The sequence below is a fragment of the Bos indicus x Bos taurus genome, chromosome 1 (assembly GCF_003369695.1).
Source record: "Bos indicus x Bos taurus breed Angus x Brahman F1 hybrid chromosome 1, Bos_hybrid_MaternalHap_v2.0, whole genome shotgun sequence".
NCBI lineage: Eukaryota > Metazoa > Chordata > Mammalia > Artiodactyla > Bovidae > Bos > Bos indicus x Bos taurus.
Window position 1 is genome coordinate 38,438,024 of NC_040076.1, and position 26,364 is coordinate 38,464,387.

The window sequence follows — 26,364 nt, forward strand, 5'->3', positions numbered from 1 at the left end:
CTTCTGTCGTCCCCTTCTCCTCCTGCCCTTAATCTTTCCCAGCATCAGGGTCTTTTCAAATGAGTCAGCTCTCCGCATCAGGTGGCCAAAGTATTGGAGTTTCAGCTTCAACATTAGTCTCTCCAATGAACACCCAGGACTGATCTCCTTTAGGATGGACTGGTTGGATCTCCTTGCAGTCCAAGGGACTCTCAAGAGTCTTCTCTTGTTTTCAAAAGCATCAGTTTTTCAGCGCTCAGCTTTCTTTATAGTCCAACTCTCACATCCATACATGACTACTGGAAAAACCATAGCCTTGACTAGACGGACCTTTGTTGGCAAAGCAGTGTCTCTGCTTTTTAATATGCTTTAACAGAGACTGGTTGGATAACTTTCCTTCTGAGGAGCAAGCGTCTTTCAATTTCTTGGCTGCAATCACCATCCACAGTGATTTTGGAGCCCAGAAAAATAAAGTCAGCCACCCTTTCCCACTGTTTCCCCATCTATTTCCCATGAAGTGATGGGACTGGATGCCAACTTTTAAGCCAACTTAATGCCAACTTTTTAAGCCAACTTTTTTACTCTCACTTTCATCAAGATGCTCTTTAGTTCTTCACTTCCTGCCATAAGGGTGGTGTCATCTGCATATCTGAGGTTATTGATATTTCTCCTGGCAGTCTTGATTCCAGCTTGTGCTTCCTCCAGCCCAGCATTTCTCATGATGTACTCTGCATATAAGTTAAATAAGCAGGGTGACAATATACAGCCTTGACGAACTCCTTTTCCTATTTGGAACCAGTCTGTTGTTCCATGTCCAGTTCTAACTGTTGCTTCCTGACCTGCACATAAGTTTCTCAAGAGGCAGGTCAGGTGGTCTGGTATTCCCATCTCTTTAGAGTTTTCCACAGTTTATTGTGATCCACAGAGTCAAAGGCCTTGGCATAGTCAATAAAGCAGAAATAGATGTTTTTCTGGAACTCTCTTGCTTTTTCAATGATCCAGCGGATGTTGGCAATTTGATCTCTGGTTCCTCTGCCTTTTCTAAAACCAGTTTGAACATCTGGAAGCTCATGGTTCACATATTGCTAAAGCCTGGCTTGGAGAATTTTGAGCATTACTTCACTAGAGTAAATTTGAGGTCAGGTGGGCCTTAGGAAGCATCACTACAAACAAAGCTAGTGGAGGCCATGGAATTCCAGTTGAGCTATTTCAAATTCTAAAAGATGATGCTGTGAAAGTTCTGCACTCAATATGTCAGCAAATTTGGAAAACTCAGTAGTGGCCACAGGACTGGAAAAGGTCAGTTTTCATTCCCATCCCAAAGAAAGGTAATGCCAAAGAATGCTCAAACTACTGCACAATTGCATTCATCTCACACGCTAGTAATGCTCAAAATTCTTTCCTCATACTCTCCATCTAAATGAATCTTTTAGAAAAATGAAATACAAAAGAGTATTTTTTGTCAGAATACATGTCAGAATATCAATGAAAAGTTGTTAAAGCCGGACTCTCTTAGCCAAGGAAACATTCATTTTAACAAATATCCCTCTCTGATTAGTTTTTGCCTTGAATACTGCTAAAATAAATACACACAAAATCAGCCTTCAGGGTTTTCTTACTATTTGCTGTGATTGTGTAGTTCAATTCACTAGAAAACTAGCAATACATATCAGTTTAGTTCCCTGCACTGCCTTGCAGGGCTGCTATTGAAATGAGTTTCTGGCTCTGCACATGCAGGCAGAAGTCTCTTATGTTGGCTTCTCAAAAAGGAAGGAAACAGCAGTTATATCCACATCTAATAACACAAAAGCTATAGAGTCATTCCCAGGACTCATAAGTATGTTACTAAAGTAGTATGTCTTTTTCTCCCTCAGATAATATTTTTTTACCAAAAAGACAGGTGCAGATTTGTACCAGCTAAAGCCTAGGAAGAAGTCTGAGAAATTCATGTATTGTGCATTATTTATTCAAAGTATTGTTTAACTGGGGTCTTTTTAAAATTTAGTTTTAACCAGAAGAAAAGAAATGACCAAATCCAAGAATCATCTATAACAAAAACACCAATACAGTATACTAACGCATATATATGGAATTTAGAAAGATGGTAACAATAACCCTGTGTATGAGACAGCAAAAGAGACAGTAATGTATAGAACAGGCTTATGGACTCTGTGGGAGAGGGAGAGGGTGGGAAGATTTGGGAGAATAGCATTGAAACATGTAAAATATCATGTATGAAATGAGATGCCAGTCCAGGTTTGATGCACGATACTGGATGCTTGGGGCTAGTGCACTGGGACGACCCAGAGGGATGGTATGGGGAGGGAGGAGGGAGGAGGGTTCAGGATGGGGAACACAGGTATACCTGTGGTGGATTCATTTTGATATTTTGCAAAACTAATACAATTATGTAAAGTTTAAAAATAAAATAAAATTAAAAAAATGTAAAAAAAAAACATTTCTGATACAGAAATCTTTTATGGATAAGGTGTTTGTTTTTAAAAAGTCTTTGTTATTAAAAGTATTATGAAAATAAACCAGTCTGAGGATGTATTCTCATATGCAGGGCAAGAGGACATAATCAATTTATGTTTTGTGGCACTTTTCTAAAAAATATGGTTGCTGAGCAATCAGAAGAATCTAAAGTTATTTCAGCATGTGCTACTCCAGTGCTCTGGAGACATATGACATCAGACTCCTCACTGGTGTTCTTTCTCACCAGAGGCAATGTGATATATGAGCAATTGCACTGGCCTTGAAGTCAGCTAAACTCGAGGACACATTACAGCCTCTCACTCTTTCTGTGTCCCTGGATAAGTTTCTTAACCTTTCTTTCTGTCTATGCCTATTGCAAGATTTCAAAAAATGATACAAATCTACTTGCTAGGCCATTGTGAACACCTGTGATGATGTGTACACAATATCCACTTTAATGGCTATAACAGCACAGGGATTCAATGACTAATAGCTATTATTGTTTTTTTTTTTTCTTTTAACTATCTTACATTATTTTCCTAGCTCACGTGTATGAATATATCTTAATTACACTTAACATTCATACCCTCATCCTCTTTCCACGCCATGAAAGATACTGTTAATTGTTAAGTGCACTGTGTTTAGATGGTCTTAGAACCTAATCATCTTATAAATTTGCTGAGGGATACTGTGTTATATACTTTTTTTTGATAGGTGTTATAATTTCCAGTACAAATTGCATTCAAGAAAAGATACATTTGTTGCATCATCTCTCAATTTTGTCTTTTGAATTCTATTATAGTTTAGTTTTTTGCAATACTGAAAGAACACAGTAAGTGGTAACTAGTTTGTGCCACCTATGTTTTGAAAGTAATTTTGAAGGCTGATAATAGGATCAGATTCCATTATGAATAGGTACCTACCTCCCACCTGTTAGTCTCCATTCATTTATGAAGAGATCCAGAATTCAAAAGGTAAAGAGTCCTCAACACTCTGTTCTTCCTTTCCTGAGAAAGTCCAAAACCGAGTATGCTTATGGAAACTAAACCTTTAGGGAATAGGGAAAGCCAGTGCTACCTCAAAAACTGGGCCCATGTTGTCCCAAAGAGGGACAACAGTTAGTGTCAGCCCAAGCGAAAATTCCCAAGGACAATTTCATCAAGACAGGTGGGGAGAGTTGTAATAGACAGTTGTAAGAATTGCCTTTATTTTCCTGTTATCTTTTTTTTTTTCAGTTTTATTGAATACCATGATTTAGATCTCTATGTAGAGTAATGGGATCTGTCTGCAATTCTACCCTTACCCCAACTTTGCATTAGGAGGGTCCCACCAGCTCTCAAGTGTGTTGCTTTTTTCAAAAAATATTAAACTTTTAGTTTTCTTTTTCTTTTTTTTAGATTTGTTCTCTTAAAATTGGGAAAGACTTCAGTAAAAGCATAAAACAATATATGTATTTAGAGATGCTGCTACTGCTGCTAAGTCGCTTCAGTTGTGTCCGACTCTGTGTGACCCCATAGACGGTAGCCCACCAGGCTCCCCCGTCTCTGGGATTCTCCAGGCAAGAACACTGGAGTGGGTTGCCATTTCCTTCTCCAGTGCATGAAAGTGAGAAGTGAAAGTGAAGTCACTCAGTCGTGTCTGACTCTTAGCGACCCCATCGACTGCAGCCCACCAGGCTCCTCCATCCATGGGATTCTCCAGGCAAGAGTACACTTATTAAGTGAATAGTGAACAAATTTCCTTTTAAGAAAGAAAAGAAAAATATTTCAACTCAGGGTGATGGCTTTCTTGATATGTTAAGCAGGATTCTGAGATGGCTCTCGAGATTCCTATCTTCTGGAGTATATAGTCTGTAGTATCCCCGCCCGTGGGTATGGAAAGAACCTGTGAATAGAATGGATGTCACTTCCATGGTTAGATTACATTATAGGACAAAGGTGTAGACATTTTTCAGGTGGAATTAAGGTTGCAGATCAGTTGACTTTGAGTTAATCTCAGGGGAAACGACCTTTGGTGGGCCTGGTCTAAACTGGTGACCCATTAAAAGAGTCTGAGCTTTTCCTGAAGTTGGAGAGATTTGAAGCAGCCAGTACTATTCTCTCATTGGCTCTGAGGAAGCAAATTGTCGTCTTGTGGAGAGGATAACATGAAAGGGACAGCTGGTGGTTTGCTAGCACAGTGCCTGGTTGATGACCAGCAATAAAGCAGGGACTACAGTTCACAGTTGCAAGGAATTGAATTCTGCAAACAACTAGTAAATTTAGAAGGGGACTTGAGCCCCAGATGAGGACACAGGCCAGCCAACACCTTGATTTTACTTCACCAGGCCCTGGGATGACTTAGGTAACCATTATCCAGCCCATGAAAACTGTGAGATAAGTAAGTTGTGTAGTTGTACACAGCTAAGTTTGTAGTAATTTTTAAGACAGAAATAGAAAACTAATACACTTAGATAAGAAAAAATTTGAATCCATTATTTTCTTTTTCATATAAAGAAAAAATACTTTCTCCCTTAAATTTAATTATTTCACTGGCAGGTGTTTTGATTCCATCCTGTATCTTCAAAGTCACTCTGCACTCATACTTCCAGTGAGCATTTATCATGCCAGGTCTTTTCCTCCTTAAGATAGTTTTTTTATCTATTCTATGTCCCTCTCTAAATATCTTTCCAACTCTAAAAGAGTTGTCTGTAATTACTTTTGGGAATTTACCTTCTCTTACTCACTGCAAGCTAAGTTGCCCCCATTAATCCAGAAACATATTCTTCCTGTGTTTGCTCATAACATTCTTGTTAATGAGTCCAGTAGATACTTTTCAGTTCTTATCATCTGTGACCACTCAGCAGCATTAATGTATTTTTTCTTATAAACGCTTTTTTTGGCTTTATTGTAGTTCACTCTTCTCATTTTCCTGTTTCATTCCTAACATTTTTTTTTTGCATTAAATTTTAGTATTATCTAGGCTCCATCCGTTGTCTTCTCTTTTTGTCAGTCTGAATAGTATCCCTTAGCAATCTCATCTACTTCCTTTATTTAAGTTGCCATATATGTTGCTGATGAGTAATCTCTAGACCTGCTGTTTCTTCTTTGCTTCAAACCTGTGTATACAGTTGCCAATAGAAAGAAAGTGAAACTGTTAGTCACTCAGTAATGTCCGACCCTTTGTGACCCCGTGGATTGTAGCCCACCAGACTCCTCTGTCCATGGAATTCTCCAGGCAAGAATACGGAGTGGTTTGCCATTTCCTTCTCCAGGGGCTCTTCTCGACCCAGGGATTGCACCTGGGTCTCCCACATTGCAGGCAGACTGTTTTTACTGACTGAGCTACTGGGGAAGCCCCAATATACATAAAGTTCAATAATTCCAGAGTTGGTCTTTTCCTACCCACCCTATTTTAGTGAATACATCAACTATCTCCCTGGTTGCTCAATCTGAGGATCTTGGCATTACCTTAGATCTTATCTGCCTCATTTATTCCTTTACCCATTCTGCTATGTCTTAGTATACTTTACTTATATTCTCTTTCAAATATTTAATTAAATACACTAGCATCTCCTTTCATTTTCTACAATATCCTGAAAGCCAATTTCTCTTTTCAATCCAGTCTATTTGTTTCTTTGCTCGGCACCTGGAGTAACCTCTGTAACACGCACATCTGATTAAGCCTCTTGACTGCTTAAAGATTTCAGGACTCCTTTCCTTCTGGGTAAAATCCCAAATTCTTTCACATAAACCTTTCTTCGTCTTCCTCTCCTTATAGTCCTCTCCCTTATTAACACCCACAGTTCTTTCTGTTTTCTCACTGCCACCTCCCCTGCTGAGAAATTCTTTCATGTCTGCCTCATTTATTTCAGTTGGTCAAGTTATCCTTTGCGATCAGGCTGAAGAAGCCTTCTTTGATCTATCAAACCAGCACTAGGTGTTCAACTTTTGTCCACAGTTGCACTGTGTCCTGAACTCTCAAGCTGTGTTATACTTAAATGGCTTTTCTACGCTTTTAGACAATAATTTATTTAAAGTGAGCCAGCCTCTTTTTCAACGTTGACACCTCTAACACAGTGCCTGAGACAGCATAAATATTTTAGGAAAATGTTACTGATCAACCAAACTATAGCTAACCTTTATCATGTCATAAAAATGCAGTAACAGTGGTACAGTAATTACTCAGTGAATTTTTGTTGTCCAGTGATGAACGTCCCATATATAAAACTGTACTAAAGATGTTTACATGTATAATATTGCTTGAAAACTGAAATTATATAAGCAAATTCAGGCAAAAATTTTTGAGGAATATTTCTTTTTTTTAAAATTCTTTTTATTTTATTTATCTTTTAAATATTTTATTTTATTTTTTAACTTTACAATATTGTTTTGGTTTTGCCATATATCAACATGAATCCACCACAGGTATACACGTGTTCCCCATCCTGAACCCTCCTCCCTCCTCCCTCCCCGTGCCATCCCTCTGGGTCGTCCCAGTGCACCAGCCCCAAGCATCCAGTATCGTGCATCAAACCTGGACTGGCGACTTATACAGTCTGTTTATATATCAGCTCAGTTCCTATTGTTTCACTTTCACTTTTCACTTTCATGCATTGGAGAAGGAAATGGCAACCCACTCCAGTATTCTTGCCTGGAGAATCCCAGGGAAGGGGAGCCTGGTGGGCTGCTGTCTATGGGGTCGCACAGAGTCAGACACGACTGAAGCGACTTAGCAGCAGCAAGATTAGTGAAGCAAAGCAGTCATGTATTTTATTTGCATAGCTATGCCTGCGAAGCCCTCCCTCTCCTATACCTCCTGCTTAGCTGTGAGGTTAAACTTTTTATCCACCCTATTATCAAGTTCCATAGTTTGTGTCTCCTCAATATCTCTCCTATCCATCTGATTCTCCTTGGCTTTCTCTTCCTGTGTATCTCCAAGACAGCGCTTCCATAGTTACTTTCTACCTAGTCTAATCTGTATTCAAATTCATCATACAGAAAGACAAATTATGTCTATTTCCTCTAATGCATTTAAAGATTTTCCATTGTTGAATCAAGAAAAAGGTCCTTAGCTTGCTAGTCAAGTGCCTCTATGACATGGCTCCCTACTAATTTATCAGCTGCCTCTTCACTTTTTTCTTATATGAACCCAAAAGGAAGTATACACACATAATTCAGCCAAACACATTCTATGTTTTCCAACCTTTCTATTTTTGTTGTAGCTTTTCCTAAATCTTCTTAATTTTTAAATTAATCCTTCTAAAATCTTGCACAAGCATCAGGGTCCCAATCATAAAGCATCTACTGCATGAAGCAGTCCTTGATTTCTCAACCCTATGGTATCACCCTTTTGAACCACATTAATGTTTTCTACCCTCTTACATCACTTACATTGATTGTTAATATAGATATTTGTAGGGTTGTCTAACCTTCTCCCCACTTCCCAGGCATTAGATCACCATCGTCTTGAGAGTATAGTTTATAGTTTATAATCTCACCCCCACACTGGAGTTTTGCATCTTAGAACTAATATTAGTTACTATTTTTCTTTTTTGTTAAAACAGAATTAAATTTTCATTTATCAACATACATTAAAAAAAAGCATTCCACTTATAAAATGAAGTGAGGAGTTAAAATAAGGAGTAAAAGTAAAGAGTTTCTTAGTTAGGATCAAATATATTAAGAAAATTTAGTGTTCAAGTTTTTAATTTACTGGAATTATATTTTAATTGGATTCACTTTTCTTTTTTTTAACTTTTTTGTCCTTTTCTCTTTCCCTTTTATCTTTGCCATATATGTCACATGTAGATATAGCAATAAGTATTTCTTTTCCCTGATGTCAAAGAATTCTCCTTCTATTTGATTTTCCCTAGGGTGAGGCAGAATGATTTAGAATAAGCTAATTTTGACTTGCATCCTTACACATTCCTGAAAATGTCGAAGTTTTAAATTGCATACCTCTGTACAGAATTTGTGGTCTTGACTTACTTCCACATTCTCCTTTGAGCAACAAAATACACTGTACTTAAAAGCAAGCTCTTTCAAGAATGCAAAGTAATGTCTGAAAGAAATATTACTCAGAGTATCACTTCTCGGAAATATCTCAATAAGCTCGACATACTTGTCTGCACAGTAGTAAACCTCTAGACTCAGCAAGTGAATTGGATTATTCGTCAGTGACTTCCCTTTGGGAAAAAGGGGAGGCAGTGTTCATGGAGGGTAAGTGCTACATGAGGTCTATATGTATTTGTGGGCTAGTTTCAATGCTGTACTTTCAGAAAGTCATTTCATTTATGCCTTTTTTGGGTGATGTGTCCATAAAATACTAACCTGGATACATTTATTTATTATTATTTTTTTTAATTTTATTTTATTTTTTAACTTCACACTATTGTATTGGTTTTGCCATATATCAAAATGAATCATTTAATCTTTACATTTTTAGGAGAAAGCTGCTCAGTTTGGAGTATGTTTACTTTTATTAAAACATTGCTGTTTGAAGCTGCATGTAGATCTTTTGAGAAGCCCCATGCTTGAGTCTCGATTTTTACATTTTCATGACAGCTTTTACATGCTCCTGAACATGTAGGCTCTGAGCTTCTACTGAAGCATGTAATTACTGGCGATGACTTAGTACCCGCCATGTGGTACCAAGTAATGGCAATTGGAAGCAGTGTCAATAAGAGAAACTTGGCAAGCTGGAGATAGCCAAGTGAGATAACTCAGAGACTCACATGCTGTGGTAAGCACTTCCGCTATTGCTAGCAGCACAAAAGAACTTTATTTACAAAAATGTTTCTGTAATCTCCAAGGTGTCCACATCAGAGGAAATTAAAGGGCTGCTTTGTAGTTTAGAATGAGTTCATGGCTCTATGGATGATTTGCATGTTTTACTCTCCCAAAATGAGTTTTCGCCTAAACTGTCATTCTGTTTTCTGCCTCCACTATTTGATTTGCTTTTTTATTTGGGGCCAAATCTGTAAAAAAAACAGCTCTCAAGACACATAGCTATGACCTGGAAGATTTAGGAATGAGATTGGAGATGAACTTGTAACTTAGCCTTTGATCTGTACAGGAATCACATGGGGGAGATTATTAAAACTGTAGATTCCTGGGTTCATTCCACAGAGATTCAGATTCAGTAGGTCTGCAATTAAGCCAAGAATTCTTCATTTTTCTGAGGCACTGAATTTTTGGACTAGACTGAAAAGACACTGCTTAAGTTAAAACAGTGCTTAAGTTAAAGGAAAAGAGTGACCTTTTAGCTTCTTTCTACTCAAAGTGTGATCTTTGGCTCAACAGGATCCTGAAGCAGGACAAAACTGCAAAATCACAGGCCCTGGAATTTGCATTTTGACAAGTGTGATTAGAGTGTGAGGATCATTGTTTTAGCAGACGCAGTGGATTTAATTATAGCTGCTTAGTTAATTAGATTAGCTGTCACCCCGAAGAGAGAAAGGAAGTAGGACATGAAGAGGAGCTCTTGGGTGGAAGGGGGTGTGTGTGTGTGTTAGGCACTCAGTCATGTCCAACTCTGAGACCCCATGGACTGTGGCCCGCCAACCTCCTCTGTCTGTGGAATTCTCAAGGCAAGAATACCAGAGTGGGTAGCTATTTCCTTCTTCAGAGGATCTTCCCAACCCAGGGGTCTAACTCTGGTCTCCTGTATTGCAGGCAGATTCTTTAGCATCTGAGCCACCAGGGAAGCCTGGATGGAAGGGTGAGCTACAACAATTGGGACATTAGGTTGGAAGCAAAACATAGGGAATTCAGCTATTTTAAGCATCTATAAAGCAGAATAAATTTTGTGAAGATAAAATAAATCACATAGCGGAGTGAATGTGCTTCTTGTCATTTAGCAAGATAGCCATTACAAGCTAAATACTAAAACTGTGTAATTTATAAAAGCATATTTATTACATTAGAAATAGGTAGAAGGCTTGAGTCATTTTGGTAGGAACAAGTTGTGTGTAGAACTGGCTACCAAGGTAAGCAGGGCAGATTTCACCAGGATTCCAGGGACCCTTCAGCCCAGTATTAAAAAGTGCTCAACTATATTGCTGTTTCTTTGGTCAAAACTATCCTATCTATGTCACTTATTTATATTTTGAATTTTGAGCAAAGCTGCATGGACAAATTATTATTATAGTCTGTTCATTATGCTTTAATGTTTGATTGCTGTAACAGTGGAGAAGGAAATGGCAACCCACTCCAGTATTCTTGCTTGGAGAATCCCAGGGACAGAGGAGCCTGGTGGGCGGCCGTCTATGGGGTCGCATAGAGTCAGACATGACTGAAGCAACTTAGCAGCAGCAGCAGCAGCAGGCTGGAACAGATAGATGGTTTCTGAGCCCTCCCTATTTTGAATAGGGACTGACTGATATGACTGATACAGTCATAGCTGTTGAATAATTCAAGGAGAAGGTATCAGATCTTCTTTAGGTACCCATGATTGTTAAGCCTGGCTACAGATGCATTTTGCCTGAGTCAAATGATCTCAATTAAGATTAAAGTTTCAAGCAAAACATAGAAGCTATGTTGTCTAAATGAGTCCTAAATCTGGTGAGATGAATTCAGCTATTTTAAGAATCTGTAAAGCTGAATAAATTTTATGATAATAAATTAAATCACATAACCTAATGAATGTACTTCTTGTCATTTAGCAAGATAACCATTACAAGTTAAATACTAAAACTGTGTATTTAATTGATAGAAGCACATTTATTATATTAGAAATACATAAAGTTACCCTGTAATGTCACTACCACACTGAGTTCTGTCTTATTAATTCCAAAGAAACACTGTGCGAGTTTTATGGTAATTTTGACAAATTAAATTTCTTGGTGTTTTAATTTGGATTTTGTAATCTTTCTTGCCAAATGATTACTTAACCTCTATAATGCTAACTTTCTAGTAATTAATTGGTATTTAGCTATCGTATCACCAGTAAGGTTATAATCTTACTTAAAAAAAAGTTTTTTTTTTCTTTTAAACTAAATGCTCATTTTAATTAAAATTTTTTTTTCAGAGTAGTAGTGGGAGTTTTTATACATGGGATGGTGAACTTGGTCATTTTTTCCAGTTAAGCAAACAAGGTTAACCTTTCAAAATTAGCAGGGAATTTAGGTTTCATTCTTGCTGAAAACTGCTCTGAAATTTAATTTTCTTTCTAAAACATAAATCCAAATCACATATATTCCTCCCTTGGAAATTTAAATAGAATCATCATTTGGCTTATGACATAATTATTGAGTGCAGAGATAATAAAATGTGAAGACTAAGATTTAGTGCACTGATTTAGATAGTATTCTTGTCCCTCAATTAAAAGTAGCAAGAGACATACATATTTATTTCTTTATAATATATCACTCTTTCTTAAGAGATACAGGAGATGTGGGTTTCATCCCTGGCTTGGGAAGATCCCCTGGAGAAGGAAATGACAATTCACTCCAGTATTCCTGTGTAGAGAATCCCATGGACAGAGAAGGTGGGCTACAGTCCATAGGGTTGCAAAGAGTCAGACAGGACTGAAGAGGCTGAGCATGAGCATGACCTTAAATTTCCATAACGAGAAGAATCACCTGGGGGTACTTGTTTAAAAAAAATACCACCTCCTGGGGCTTTCTTGGAGATTCTGATTTGCCAGGACTGAGATGTGGCCATGGAATGTGTATTTTTATTAAGGGCCAAATAATTTAAATTACCAGGGAAGGCAGGGAAACGCTGTTCTCAAATTAATATCTGCACAAAGGGATTTCAGAATCACTTGTGCCAAAAGAGTGTAGATCAATATGCTCAACCCAGCTGCACATTAGAAGCACTCTTTTAAAAATCTTAGTGGCCAAGGCACATCCCAACCGCTTTCATCATAATCTCTAAAGTGGCACCTAAGGGTCAAAATGAGTGATTGGGGAGCTACCTCACAGAAGAATGGAATGGCCACACCATCTAGTATCAGAAAATTTGAATAGATTTGAAAGTGAAAGTTAAGAAGATAAGCATTAGAGAAAAATAAGGCATAATTTTCATGGTGATAAAGTTACAGGGTTACTGCTTGTTTATGGAGAAAACATAATTAAAATGGTTGAATTAGGAATCTATGGTTTCAAAACCTTGAGCTTGTATTAGTATCACAGGGAAGGCTAGTTAAAAAGGATTGATTCATCCCACCCTAGAGTTATTATCAGTTGGCTTGGGACAGAGTCTAAGATCTTGCACTTCTAATAAGTTGCAGGTAAAGCTCATGCTATTGATCCAAGGAATACATCTGAGAACCAATGTTCTAAAGGAAGGAAGAGAGATACCACATGGGAGTATGGTGGAACTAAGGTCGATCGAGTGAGCCCAAGCCTGGTTAAGATGTTTGTCTGAGAGAATAGCTACTACATGGAATTATATTAGAAATAGCTAACTGTGCTTCCCTGGTGGCTCAGAGAGTAAATAATCCACCTACAATGTGGGAGACCTGGGTTCGATTCCTGGATTGGGAAGATCCCCTGGAGGACAGCACTGCAATGCACACCAGCATTCTTGCTGGAGAATCCCCAAGGACAGAGGAGTCTGGCAGGCTACAGTCCATGGGATAACAAAGAGTTGGACACAACAGAGCTGCTGAGCACAGCACATAGAGTTCCTGGGTCAGCCAGCTGGCTCAGAGATAAAGAGTCTGTCTGTGAAGGCAGGAAACATTGGAGACATGGGTTCAGTTCCTGTGTTGGGAAGATCCCCTGAAGGAGGAAATGGCAAGCCACTCCAATATTCTCACTTGGAAAATCCGATGGACAGAGGATCCTGGTGGGCTCAGTCCACGAGCTCACGAAGAGTCACAACTGAGTGACTGAACATACACACACACACTCACACACAGATAGAGTTGCTACTATGTTGAGATGTTGTACCAAACATTTTATACATATCGAGTGGCTTAATCCTTAACATAATCTTATATGACAGATGCACGATTATCATTTTTTTCATAGCTGTGGAAGTTGAGGTATAGGGAAGTTGAGGTATAGGGAAGTTAAGTAACGTTATCAATGGCAATGTAGTTAGTAAATTATAGATTTGGGATTAGAATCTATGTGGTTTGGCTACAGGGTCCATGCAGTTAACTACTGTTATGCTCAGGGAGGTGAAGGTGGACAAGCTTCTTTCAAGCAATAAATGATTGTAGCAGATCTAGAACTCACTAACTTTACCTATTTTAGGATCCCCACAGGGAAAATCTTGAGAAATATGTTAGGGAAATAAAGATCAGACCACCAATCAAAGTAAAAGTAAAGACAGATCCAGAAACAAACTTACATAAAAGGAAGAAAAGGGCCAATTTATGGAGGAGTTTAAAATATTATAGATCAGTTATGCCTTCCTGAAAGAGTTTGGAAATAGTAAAAAGGTATATAAACCACTAAGGGCATACTCCATCACTAGAGAAAAACTATATAGCATAAAGAAATATTATCAGTTCAGTTCAGTTCAGTGGCTCAGTCATGTCCGACTCTTTGCGACTCCATGGACTGCAGCACGCCAGGACTCCCTGCCTACCACCAACTCCCGGAGTTTACTCAAGCTTGTGTCCATTAAGTTGGTGATGCCATCCAACCATCTCATCCTCTGCCACCCCATTCTCCTTCTGCTTTCAATCTTTCTCAGAATCAGGGTCTTCTCCAGTGAGTTGACTTTTCCCATCAGGTGGCCAAAGTATTGGAGTTTCAGCTTCAGCATCAGTCCTCCCAATGAATATTCAGGACTGATTTCCTTTAGGATGGACTGGTTGGATCTCCTTGCAGTCCAATGGACTCTCAAGAGTCTTCTCCATCACCACAGTTCAAAAGCATCAGTACTTTGGTGCTCAGGTTTCTTTGTAGTCTAACTCTCACATCCATACATGACTACTGAAAACACCATAGCTTTGACTAGACAGATATTTGTTGGCAAAGTAATGTCTCTGCTTTTTAAAATGCTGTCTAGGTTGGTCATAACTTTCCTTCCAAGGAGTAAGAAATTTTAATTTCATGGCTGCAGTCACCATCTGCAGTGATTTTGGAGCCCCCAAAAATAAAGTCTCTCACTATTTCCACTGTTTCCCCATTTCCTCATCTATTTGCCATGAAGTGATGGGACTGGATGCCATGATCTTTGTTTTCTGAATGTTGAGTTTTAAGACAACTTTTTCACTCCCCTCTTTCAATTTCATCAAGAGGCTCTTTAGTTCTTCTTTACTTTCTGCCATAAGGGTGGTGCCATCTGCATATCTGAGGTTATTGATATTTCTCCTGGCATTCTTTTTCCAGCTTGTGCTTTATTCAGCCCAGTGTTTCTCATGACATACTTTGAATATAAGTTAAATAAGCAATATACAGCCTTGATGTATTACTTTCCCTATTTGGAACCAGTCTGTGGTTCCATGTCCAGTTCTATCTGTTGCTTCCTGAGCTGCATACAGGTTTCTCAAGAGGCAGGTCAGGTGGTCTGGTATTCCCATCTCCTTAAGAATTTTCCACAATTTGATGTGATCCACACATTCAAAGGCTTTGGCATAGTCAATAAAGCAGAAGTAGATGTTTTTCTGGAACTCTCTTGCTTTTTCCATGATCCAGCAGATGTTGGCAATTTGATCTTTGTTTCCTCTGCCTTTTCTAAAACCAGCTTGAACATCTGGAAGTTCATGGTTCACGTATTGTTGAAGCCTGGCTTAGAGAATTTTGAGCATTACTTTACTAGCGTGTGAGATGAGTGCAATTGTGCCGTAGTTTGAGCATTCTTTGGCATTGCCTTTCTTTGGGATTGGAATGAAAACTGACCTTTTCCAGTCCTGTAGCTACTGCTGAGTTTCCCAGATTTGCTGGCATATTGAGTGTAGCACTTTCACAGCATCATCTTTTAGGACCTGAAATAGCTCAACTGGAATTCCATCACCTCCACTAGCTTTGTTTGTACTGTTGCTTCCTAAGGCCCACTTGATTTCGCATTCCAGGATGTCTGGCTCTAGGTGAGTGATCACACCATCATTATTATCTGGTTCGTGATGATCTTTTTGTATAGTTCTTTGGTGTATTCTTGTCACCTTTTCTTAATATCTTCTGCTTCTGTTAGGTCCATACCATTTCTGTCCTTTATTGAGCCCATCTTTGCATGAAATGTTCCCTTGGTATCTCTAATTTTTTGGAAGAAATCTCTAGTTTTTCCCATTCTGTTGTTTTCCTCTATTTCTTTGCATTGATCACTGAGGACAGCTTTCTTATCTCTTCTTGCTCTTCTTTGGAACTCTGCATTCAAATGGGTATATCTTTCCTTTTCTCCTTTGTCGTTTGCTTCTTTTTCTTTTCACAGCTATTTGTAAGGCCTCTTCAGACAACCATTTTGCCTTTTTTCATTTCTTTTTCTTGGGGATGTCTTAATCCCTTTTTCCTGTACACTGTCACGAATCTCTGTCCATAGTTCTTCAGGCACTCTGTCTGTCAGATCTAACCCCTAGAATCTATTTGTCACTTCTACTATATAATCATAAGGGATTTGATTTCTGTCATACCTGTATGGTCTAGTGGTTTTCCCTACTTTTCAATTTAAGTCTGAATTTGGCAATAAGGAGTTCATGATCTGAGCCACAGTCAGCTCCCAGTCTTGTTTTTGCTGACTGTATAGAGCTTCTCCATCTTTGGCTGCAAAGAATATAATCAATCTGATTTCGATGTTGACCATCTGGTGATGTCCATGTGTAGATTCTTCTCTTGTGTTGTTGGAAGAGGGTGCTTGCTCTGACCAGTGCTTTCTCTTGGCAAAACTCTATTAGCCTTTGCCCTGCTTCATTCTTACTCCAAGGCCAAATTTGCCCGTTACTCCAGGTGTTTCTTGACTTCCTACTTTTGCATTCCAGTCCCCTGTAATGAAAAGGACATCATTTTGGGGCATTATACAAGGGCTGAAACATGCATATATGGAGTAATAACCACATCTGGAGAGGTTTTGGTTTTCATTAGGCCAGTGGGAGTACAGGCTTTGGTAATATCTATTATGATTTTCATTCATGAATCTGTTAGGGTGATTTTCAATTAGAGAAATTCTTGCACTTATTTATTTTTTGTTCAACTATAATTTCAAATATTTACCCTATAAGCATTAAGGCACAAATGATTGAGCACAAGACAAGAACACATTCCTTTGGGATGGTGCTCAAATTCTGTTGAGGAGAATGGTAATAAATAAAATAATTGTAATATGTTAGATGTTCATAAAATATTTTTGAAGAAAATAAAGGAGGATAAGACAGAGTGTGTTGGGGATGGTGGCAGTGTGTGAAACGGTAGATGAGAGTAAAATTTTCTCATACAAAGTAGTTGGAGATGTCTCTGAAAAGTTCTTAATTGAACAAAAAACTAAAAGAAATGAAGTATGAAGGAAAAGGAAAAGTGAAGCCTTAGCCAGAGCCCTAGAACTGATCACTGTTTCATTAAATGACACACAGGTGCCTATGTCATGCATGGTCAGGTCCGATAACAATATATTTCCTTGGCACTGAAAGAAACCAAATTCCACAGGACAGAAATCACCCAAGCATGATCGTAGTCAGAATTTCCTGAAGGCAAGCTTTCTCTTCCCTCTAACTGGCAAGTGGACTGTGTGGGTTTCCTACCAATACAATTCCTATGGGCTACAAATGGAGGCTAACTGGAATTATACATGTGCATATATTCTGGGCTTTGCTTATCTTGAAAGAGAAGAAACAGTAGGGAAGCAGTTAAATTTTGAACAGAAAATTCTTTTATTTTGACTCACCAAGATATGTTTCTTCTGATCAACAAAAACATTTTACTGCTACTGATGTACAAGAAAGAACAAGAAAATGTAACATTACATGAATATATCACATTCTTTGACCTGTTGAGCTATGTTCCCTAAAAGTTGGAATGGGAAATTAAAACATTTCATATTTAAAATAGATGGGGGCAAGTTTTGAAAGACTGTTTATTCAATTAAATATGAGAAGGTAAAGCAGATAATGCACATACTTTTGTTTTTTCTGTTCTGTTTATCTTGGGGCTAAAATCAAATTTGTGCATGCCAGTAGGGAAAGGTATCACTGCATGAGACCTGCTATCTCAGTCATTAACTTGGAGCACATTCCTAAAGATACTTTGGGAGTAGGTTATAACCTTATGTCATAAAACCAAAACAGGGCTAAGTGTAAATGAAGTACACTTGGTACACTGTAAAGGTAGTCTGTGATCCTTTACCAGAAAGATTCTATGATACTTTCCTGGAAATGGGGCATAGGAGAGACATTGGCAAGTCTATTGTTACTGTTTGCTTTATGAGTAAGCACTAGAGAACCATACCGTGGCTTGGAAGTTATGGCTAAAAGCAAGTACTAAATGGAAAGGTAGAGAGAGTGGCAAATGGGAAGGTCTCTCAGAAATGGATGCAATTATACTCTCCCCTAAGAAAGAGATTTAGAGCAAGAAAATAATACTGTTTCCCATAATGCATGTCGACTAGTGGTTGATGTTGGAGAATTCACTTGAATTGTTTTCTGCAGAGAAGAGAAACAGATGCCAGGTGAATTAAGAATTCTTTCTACAAACTCTATTTCATAATATAATTTTTTCTGTTGAATGAACTTACTGGAAACTAGCTAAAGCTTGGTTCATAACCTATAGCCTTTTTTTACCACTTTTTTTTTCAGTGTCCTGAGAGAAATACTACCATTAATTGGAAAGGGAGGAAGATACCCCCGTCTAAAAATATTTAAAATAAAGGAAATCACGCAGAGACTAAATTCTCTGACCAGAATGGATTGTTATAAATAAATAAAAATAAAATGGCCAGGAAATCCCTAAGAGTTGGAAATTAAATTATCTAATGTCAACAATATGTGTAATGGCTTGACCATCATTGGCACCCATATGGCAGAAGTCCTAAGGGATTTTAGGAGGATTCAGTTAATTCAGGTAGGCTGGAATATGGAGGCCTATTATCAAGAATAAAGCAAACTGCTAACTTTCATTTCTGCCCAAGTTTGAGTACAAGTTGGCCAGAAATAAAAGGGTGATTTGGAGACTGAACAGCAAAGTAGCATTTTAGATTCAGAGGATCACGTATTTTTGGTTATGTCTACAAACAGTCCTAACTTATGATGTTTCTATTTACTATTCTTCAGCTTTATAATGGCGTGAAAGCAATACACACTCAACTAGAAACTGTACTTTGAATTTTGAATTTTGTCTTTTTTTTGAACTCTCTCATGCTTTTGGGCCGTGACGGGGAGCTGCAGCTCCCGGTCAATCATGTGATCACAAGGGTAAATAACCAGCATACAAATAACAGTTTTGTGTCCATGAAACCATTTTTTTTTTTATTTTATTTTTAAACTTTACAATATTGTATTAGTTTTGCCAAATATCGAAATGAATCCGCCACAGGTATACACGTGTTCCCCATCCTGAACCCCCCTACCTCCTTCCTCCCCATACCATCCCTCTGGGTCATCCCAGTGCACCAGCCCCAAGCATCCAGTATCGTGCATCGAACCTGGACTGGCAACTCGTTTCATACATGATATTATACATGTTTCAATGATTCTCCCAAATCTTCCCACCCTCTCCCTCTCCAACTGAGTCCATAAGACTATTCTATACATCAGTGTCTCTTTTGCTGTCTCGTACACAGGGTTATTGTTTACCATCTTTCTAAATTCCATATATATGTGTTAGTATTCTCCAAAGAAGACATACAGATGGCTAACAAACACATGAAAAGATGCTCAACATCATTCATTATCAGAGAAATGCAAATCAAAACCACTATGAGGTACCATTTCACACCAGTCAGAATGGCTGCGATCCAAAAGTCTGCAAGCAATAAATGCTGGAGAGGGTGTGAAGAAAAGGGAACCTTCTTACACTGTTGGTGGGAATGCAGACTAGTACAGCCACTATGGAGAATAGTGTGGAGATTCATTAAAAAACTGGAAATAGAACTGCCTTATGATCCAGCAATCCCACTGCTGGGCATACACACTGAGGAAACCAGAAGGCAAAGAGACACGTGCACCCCAATGTTTATCGCAGCACTGTTTATAATAGCCAGGACATGGAAGCAACCTAGATGTCCATCAGCAGATGAATGGATAAGAAAGCAGTGGTACATATACACAATGGAGTATTACTCAGCCATTAAAAAGAATACATTTGAATCAGTTCTAATGAGGTGGATGAAACTGGAACCTATTATACAGAGTGAAGTAAGCCAGAAAGAAACCATTGTTTTTCACTTTCAGTACTGTATTCAATAAATTATATGAGATACTTAATACTTTATTACAAAATAGGCTTTGTGTTAGATGGTTTTACCCAACTATAGGCTAATGTAAGTGATCTGAGCTTGTTTAAGGTAGGTTAGGCTAAACTATAGTGTTCCACAGATTGGGTATATTAAATGAATTTTTGACTAATGATATTTTCAAGTTACAATGGGTTTATTGGGACCATGATAATTCCATCATAAGTCAAGGAAGATCTGTATCCAAATCTCTCATATGCTGACACAGACAATATGTAATTGAATGGTCACAGACAGATTTGACCCATGGACTATAGTTTGCCAGCTTCTGGATCTCATCATATATTCTGTGATAAATTTTATTATGTAAAAAAGTTGGACATAGTGGAACTCAGAAATCAAAGAGGGAATTAATTTTTTAAAGATTTGATCAGTAGTTATTTTACATAGTTTACTGTATATTTACATCTTCTGAAGTCACTGGGAAACCTAAAATTGTTTTTTATTGTTGCAACTGACTTTCACTCATAATGGCGTCTTTCCTTGTTTATTTGACAATTGTGAACTGTAGTTAATTTATAGGAATTTGTGGCCCAGATTGAAGGCAGAATTCCAAAGAGAATTTGCATTTGCTTTTACTGGATACCAGTGTTTGTAAAGAATTTGGGACCATTTAAAATATTCAGTTTGAGGTTTCCCCAACTATGATGCTGGTTAACCACAGGCAAAGAGATTTATGATGGTAAATATCCAGGGAAGGCTTTATTATTAGTATTTTTATTGTCATTATCATCATCATCACCAATCCTTTCCATAGAGAACCCTGGCAAATATAGGTACATTTCCATCTCTTTTTATACTATTAAATAGACTTTTTCTAGTCATTTCTTCACTTGTTCAGTTGCTAAGTCATGTCCAACTCTTTGCGACCCCATGGACTGCAGCATGCCGGGCTTCCCTGTCCTTTGCTTTCTTCCAGAGTTTGCTCAAACTCATGTCCATTGAGTCGGTGATCCTGCCCAACCATCTCATCCTCTGTCACCCTGTTCTCCTGCCTTCAATCTTTCCCAGCATCAGGATCTTTTCCAAAGAGCCAGGTCTTTGCATGAGGTGGCCAAAGTATTAGAGGTTCAGCTTCAGTATCAGCCCTTCCAATGAATATTCAGGGTTGTTTTCCTTTAGGATTAGCTGGTTTGATCTTGCTGTCCAAGGGACTCTCAAGAGTCTTCTCCAGGACCACAGTTCAAAAGCCTCAATTCTTTGGCTCAGCCTTCTTTGTGGCCCAACTCTCATATCCACACATGACTACTGGAAAAACCATATGACTATACAGACCTTTGTTGGCAAAGTGATGTCTGCGTTTTAAATATGATGTCTAGGTTTCTCATAGCTTTTCTTCCAAGGAGCAAGCGTCTTTTAACTTCATGGTTGCAGTCACCATCTACAGTGATTTTGGAGCCCAATAAAGTAAATCTGTCACTGTTTCCATTTTTTTCCCCTTCTTTTACTATGAAGTGATGGGACTGGTTGCCATGATCTTAGCTTTTTGAATGTTGAATTTTAATCCAGCTTTTTCACTCTCCTCTTTGACCTTCATCAAGAGGCTCTTTGGTTCCTCTTTGCTTTCTGCCATTAGGGTGTTATCATCTGAGGTTATTGATATTTCTATAAGCAATCTTGACTCCAGCTTGTGATTCATCCAGCCCAGTATTTCACATGATATACTCTGCATATGAGTTAAATAAGCAAGATGACAATATACAGCCTTGATGTGCCCCCTTTCCCAATTTTGAACCAGTCTGTTGTTTCATGTCCAGTTCTGACTGTCGCTTCTTGACCTACATACAAATTTCTTAGGAGGCAGGTAAGGTGGTCTTGTATTCCCATACACTAAGTGGTCTTAAGTTCAGGAGCTCCATTTTGCACAGTTTCAAAGCCTAGTCCTTTGATCAGATCTTAATCTCCACATTCTTCAAAGAACTTATTATTGATAAGTTGGGAGTGCCTATCTACTTCATTCCTGTGTCTATCTTTTGGCTGCTTTTGAACTTAGTTTTGAAATATTTGTGTAGTTTATTAGGCCTCTTGAAGCTTCAACACTATGAAGATTATAAAGTCCCTCACAATAAAATTGTTCATATATATATATAAAATATATATTCATATATATATATATATGTATATATATATATATATACACACACACACACATATATAGCATAAAATTGCAGATGGTACAGAGAATCCCTGGACTCCTTAGAATCAAGCCTTAAGAATATCTACTAATAAATTATTAGTCTATTTAAAATTTGACAGTTTTTTTGCTTAAAATCAAATTCAAAATTAAATTTTAGTACAAAATTGTATATTTTAAATTTTGCTGTTAGATTATATTGGTTCCTTAATATAAAAGTGGAATTTTGGAATTTTGTGGGTATGTTAGGATGGAGAAATATGAATAGTGATTAGAGGTTTACCACTTATAACTGGAGTGGCATTATTGACATAAAGCAAAATTCTCTGGTTGCCTTGCTAATTATGTGGTGTTATTTCCTGCTTTTGATTAAGTTGATAGTTTGAAGATAGTTATCAAGGAAAGGTTTATACAATATAGTTCCTTTTTCCATTTTTCATTTATTGATGTCTGTGAAATTTTTGTTATAGCACTGGGTTCTTTAGATTTTACAGAAATGAAAGAAGAGTTTATATTAGCATCACAAGTTTGAAGAGAAATCTTTCAATTGAACAATAGGTCCAATACAATATTTAAGATTATGTAATATATGTTTAAACTAACTTTAAGTATTTTATCTATTAAGCAGTCTCAGAGGCTCATATTTATATCAAAATTTTAAATGACATTAATTAGAGTAGCACTTCAAAATATTCATAGTATATTTAAAAAAGGAGCTTTATGGCTAAGTGAATTGGCAGTACTCTGGGTTAAACTTAGTGACACAGGTTTCTTTACAGCATAATTTTTCAGAAACTTTGAAATGCAAATAGAGTATTGTGAATTTCTAAAATAAGGCATAACAAGCTGCATTTTGTACTCTAATTTAAATATGAAATCCTTTTCTCTTGGTGCTTCTCATGGGACAATAGATGTAGAACATATTTGTATCCTTTTTATACTACTTCTTTCTATTTAAATATGAAAGAAAATGTATACATATATTTTCATGAATATTTATTCTTTTCCTACATTGGATATACAGAAATTTAAATAATTAGTGCTTACAATGGAAGCTATGTATATAGAACATAGGAAGAGTAAATTGTTTTTAATGTAAATCTAAATTATCAAGATGACTAATAAGTAGAATTTGTTATATTATACTTCCTCATTTCTGTTCGTCCTAAATCTCCAAACAAACTGATGTATGCAGATATCAGGACTAAATCCTTAAATGCATAAAAATACTAGTGCCTAAAACATATAGGTAAGCATGAACATGTTTTCCTTTGGGGGTTGGATTGAATAAATGAAAATTGAATTTTAAGATGCTAACTACTTATGTTAATACTATGTCTTCTTCAGTAACAATATTCATTCATTTTCTATGAAAAACTTCTTTAATTAGGTTTCATAAAACTCAATAACTAAAAATTAAATAAAATCTGAAATATTTTAAAACACACTACCAGATCTTTGAAAATATTGTATCCTTTATGCTGACTGTCATGTAGTCACCAGGTGGTGGACTTTATGAATAACTCAATTTGTTTAGTTAATGGTACTATGTATATTAATATCTGGGAAATTTCACCCAACTTCCTTCAGTTGAGAATGGATTATTCAGGATCTTATAGAGGAAATATGTTTTATCCCCATCATATCACATCTTGTAAAGAATAAATACATTTAGTTTTAAAAACAAAGATAATGCACGCAAGTAGTAACTGTTATAGGGGGCTGGCAATCTTCCTCCTCATGCCTTTGTATCTTGGCTAGAGAGCAGTGAGATGCAGGAGACTCAGGTTTGATACCTGGGTTGGGAAGATCCCCTGGAGGAGGGCATGGCAACCCACTCCAATATTCTTGCCTGGAGAATCACAGGGATAGAGGAGCCCGGCAGGCTACAGTTCAAAGGGTCACAAAGAGTCGGATACAACTGAGCAAATATCAAATACATACATGTAGTTTTACTTTAAACTTTTGTACAATACCCAATGAGTAACTTATAAACTCATGATGTTAGGACCCCAAGGTAGACAATATCCTAGAAATCCCACTTAAGATATTTTAACATATATAAATGCAAGTTACAATCTTATCTCATATGATTATTTCATATCTTTTGTGATATCCAAGTACATAGAAAGAGAAGAGTGGACTATGGGTTTAAAAAATAATCATATACTTATTTAGCATATTGAGTTAAAAATTTAAATTTGTAACCAAAACAGCTAAGAAAGTTCTTATGTACTTTTTCTGTTAAAATAATTTTCTTCATTAAAATTAAGACTAGAACACTTGTTTTTAGTTGTGGTTCTTTTCCTAGTGTAATCATATCCTCCAAATCTGTGACTAGCTTACTGAATAAGAAGAGTTGCCTTCCAGTGACTTCACATTAATATACTTTGTGTATCTTTTGAAAATGAAGTATATGTCTAGATATGATTAATAAAAAATATATATTAACACTCTAACAAAAATAAAAAGCCATTATTTGTAGAAAATTATTGCCAATTACATTGTTCCAACCAGTGTTTTCAATCAGTTTTATTTAACTAAAACTCCACCCCACTGACTAAAAATCACATCAGTGATAATGCAAAGAAAGAATGGCAAACTACATCATCAGCATCGACTCCAGGAAGGTCAAGATACCAACCTTGGATTAATACGAGGAGGCCTTCATAACTTAAGAGACTCGAGAAAACACGCAAGTTGCCTGACAGTCCTAACTGTGATGAAAATCATCCACTGAAGTGGGTATTACTGTAAATCTTTGTCTACATGACAGATTTACATCTCCTTACCTCCATAAAATTCACCGTTAATGGCACAACACCTATTAAGCTGAGATATTTCTAGGTGTAGTACGTCATGGTATTTTCCTATATAGTTTACATTATTCTTGGCATTTCATGGCCTGTCTCATGAGACGGCTAAGAAGGAAAATATAGTAACTTGCACTCACTTCTCAAGGACAAAATGCCATGTCTTACCAGAGGAAACATTCAGAAAGTGAAAAGCAAATATTGAGAATAATAAGATTCAAAAATGTGGAATATGTAAAATCTGGAGGCTTAGGGAAAAACACTCCATTTTGTGGAATGTGATTTTAACTCATTACTGAATTCCCAGTTTTTAGGGTTTTTCAAAAGGGAACAAATAAGCATTTACAAAAGTTCATTCTTAGAGCTGGGTATGTACAGGGGAGAAAATATGATCTTTGACATAAACCCAGTCCTAGAACTTGAGCTTCCATCGGTACTTGTATAGAGAAACCCTGGGGCCTCAAAAACATTTGAGTAAAACCACTGTAGCACTTTCTGACAATTCAAGCTGAGCAGGCTTTGTGTAACAGAGGCAATTAAAATGTCCAGGCTCTCCCTTGAGATACGTCAGCACATTGAGAACCTAGGTTATTGAATAACTTAATTCCTATTCATATAGTGCCCGAGAGGAAAATAATTTCAATTCTTACCACAGAATCTTTCTACTTTCTCTCTGGGAAAAAAAAAAAAAAAAAGCAAACAGTTACAAGGGTGTATTAAACTTTTGACATGTTGTTATGAAGCTTTTGGCCATAATGTAGGGAAGAAAATTCTATAAGCTAATGTCACTACATGTTAGGTGGGATAAAAATAAATTTCAAAAACTAGATTGTAGCATTCCACAACTGAAAGCAATCTGTGCTTATTTTCTCTTTCAAAGCCTTTCAAAAATCTTTTCAAAGATTTTTGTATATGCTGCTGCTGCTAAGTCACTTCAGTCGTGTCCGACTCTGTGCAACCCCATAGACGGTAGCCCACCAGGCTCCCCCGTCTCTGGGATTCTCCAGGCAAGAACACTGGAGTGGGTTGCCATTTCCTTCTCCAATACATGAAAGTGAAAAGTGAAAGTGAAGTCGCTCAGTCGTGGCCAACCCTCAGTGACCCCATGGACTGCAGCCCACCAGGCTCCTCCATTCATGGGATTTTCCAGGCAAGAGTACTGGAGTGGGTTGCCGTTGCCTTCTCCGGATTTTTATATATGAGAGCTGCAAAATGACTAACTCAAGTTCATATTATTAACTAATGTAGAACTAGGACTTAAGAAAAGAGTGTTCTTCAGAGTTTGAACCCAGATAAAGTTACAATCATGTTTGCTTCTCATGAAGCAAGCTTTGGGCAATGTTATACCATAGAAAGGGCTTTATACCTTTGTACTGTGGGAAAGGAGAAACAGAGAAGATGAAGTTATTGAAATTCAAAGCAAAGTTTTAGAGAACTTGTACTTCTTTTGAGTGTCACATTTATGACTGCCTGATCCATTTCTTTCCTTACAGCAACATCCCTTTTATTTTATATTAGTAATAAAGGACACAGTAGAAAGGCCTCACATGCAACAGTGTAATCATTACACCAAGTTTTGGGTGTATAGTGTTTATTAGTGCTACAAACTATTGGAAATAGCCATATAGATCTTGTGGAAAAGTCC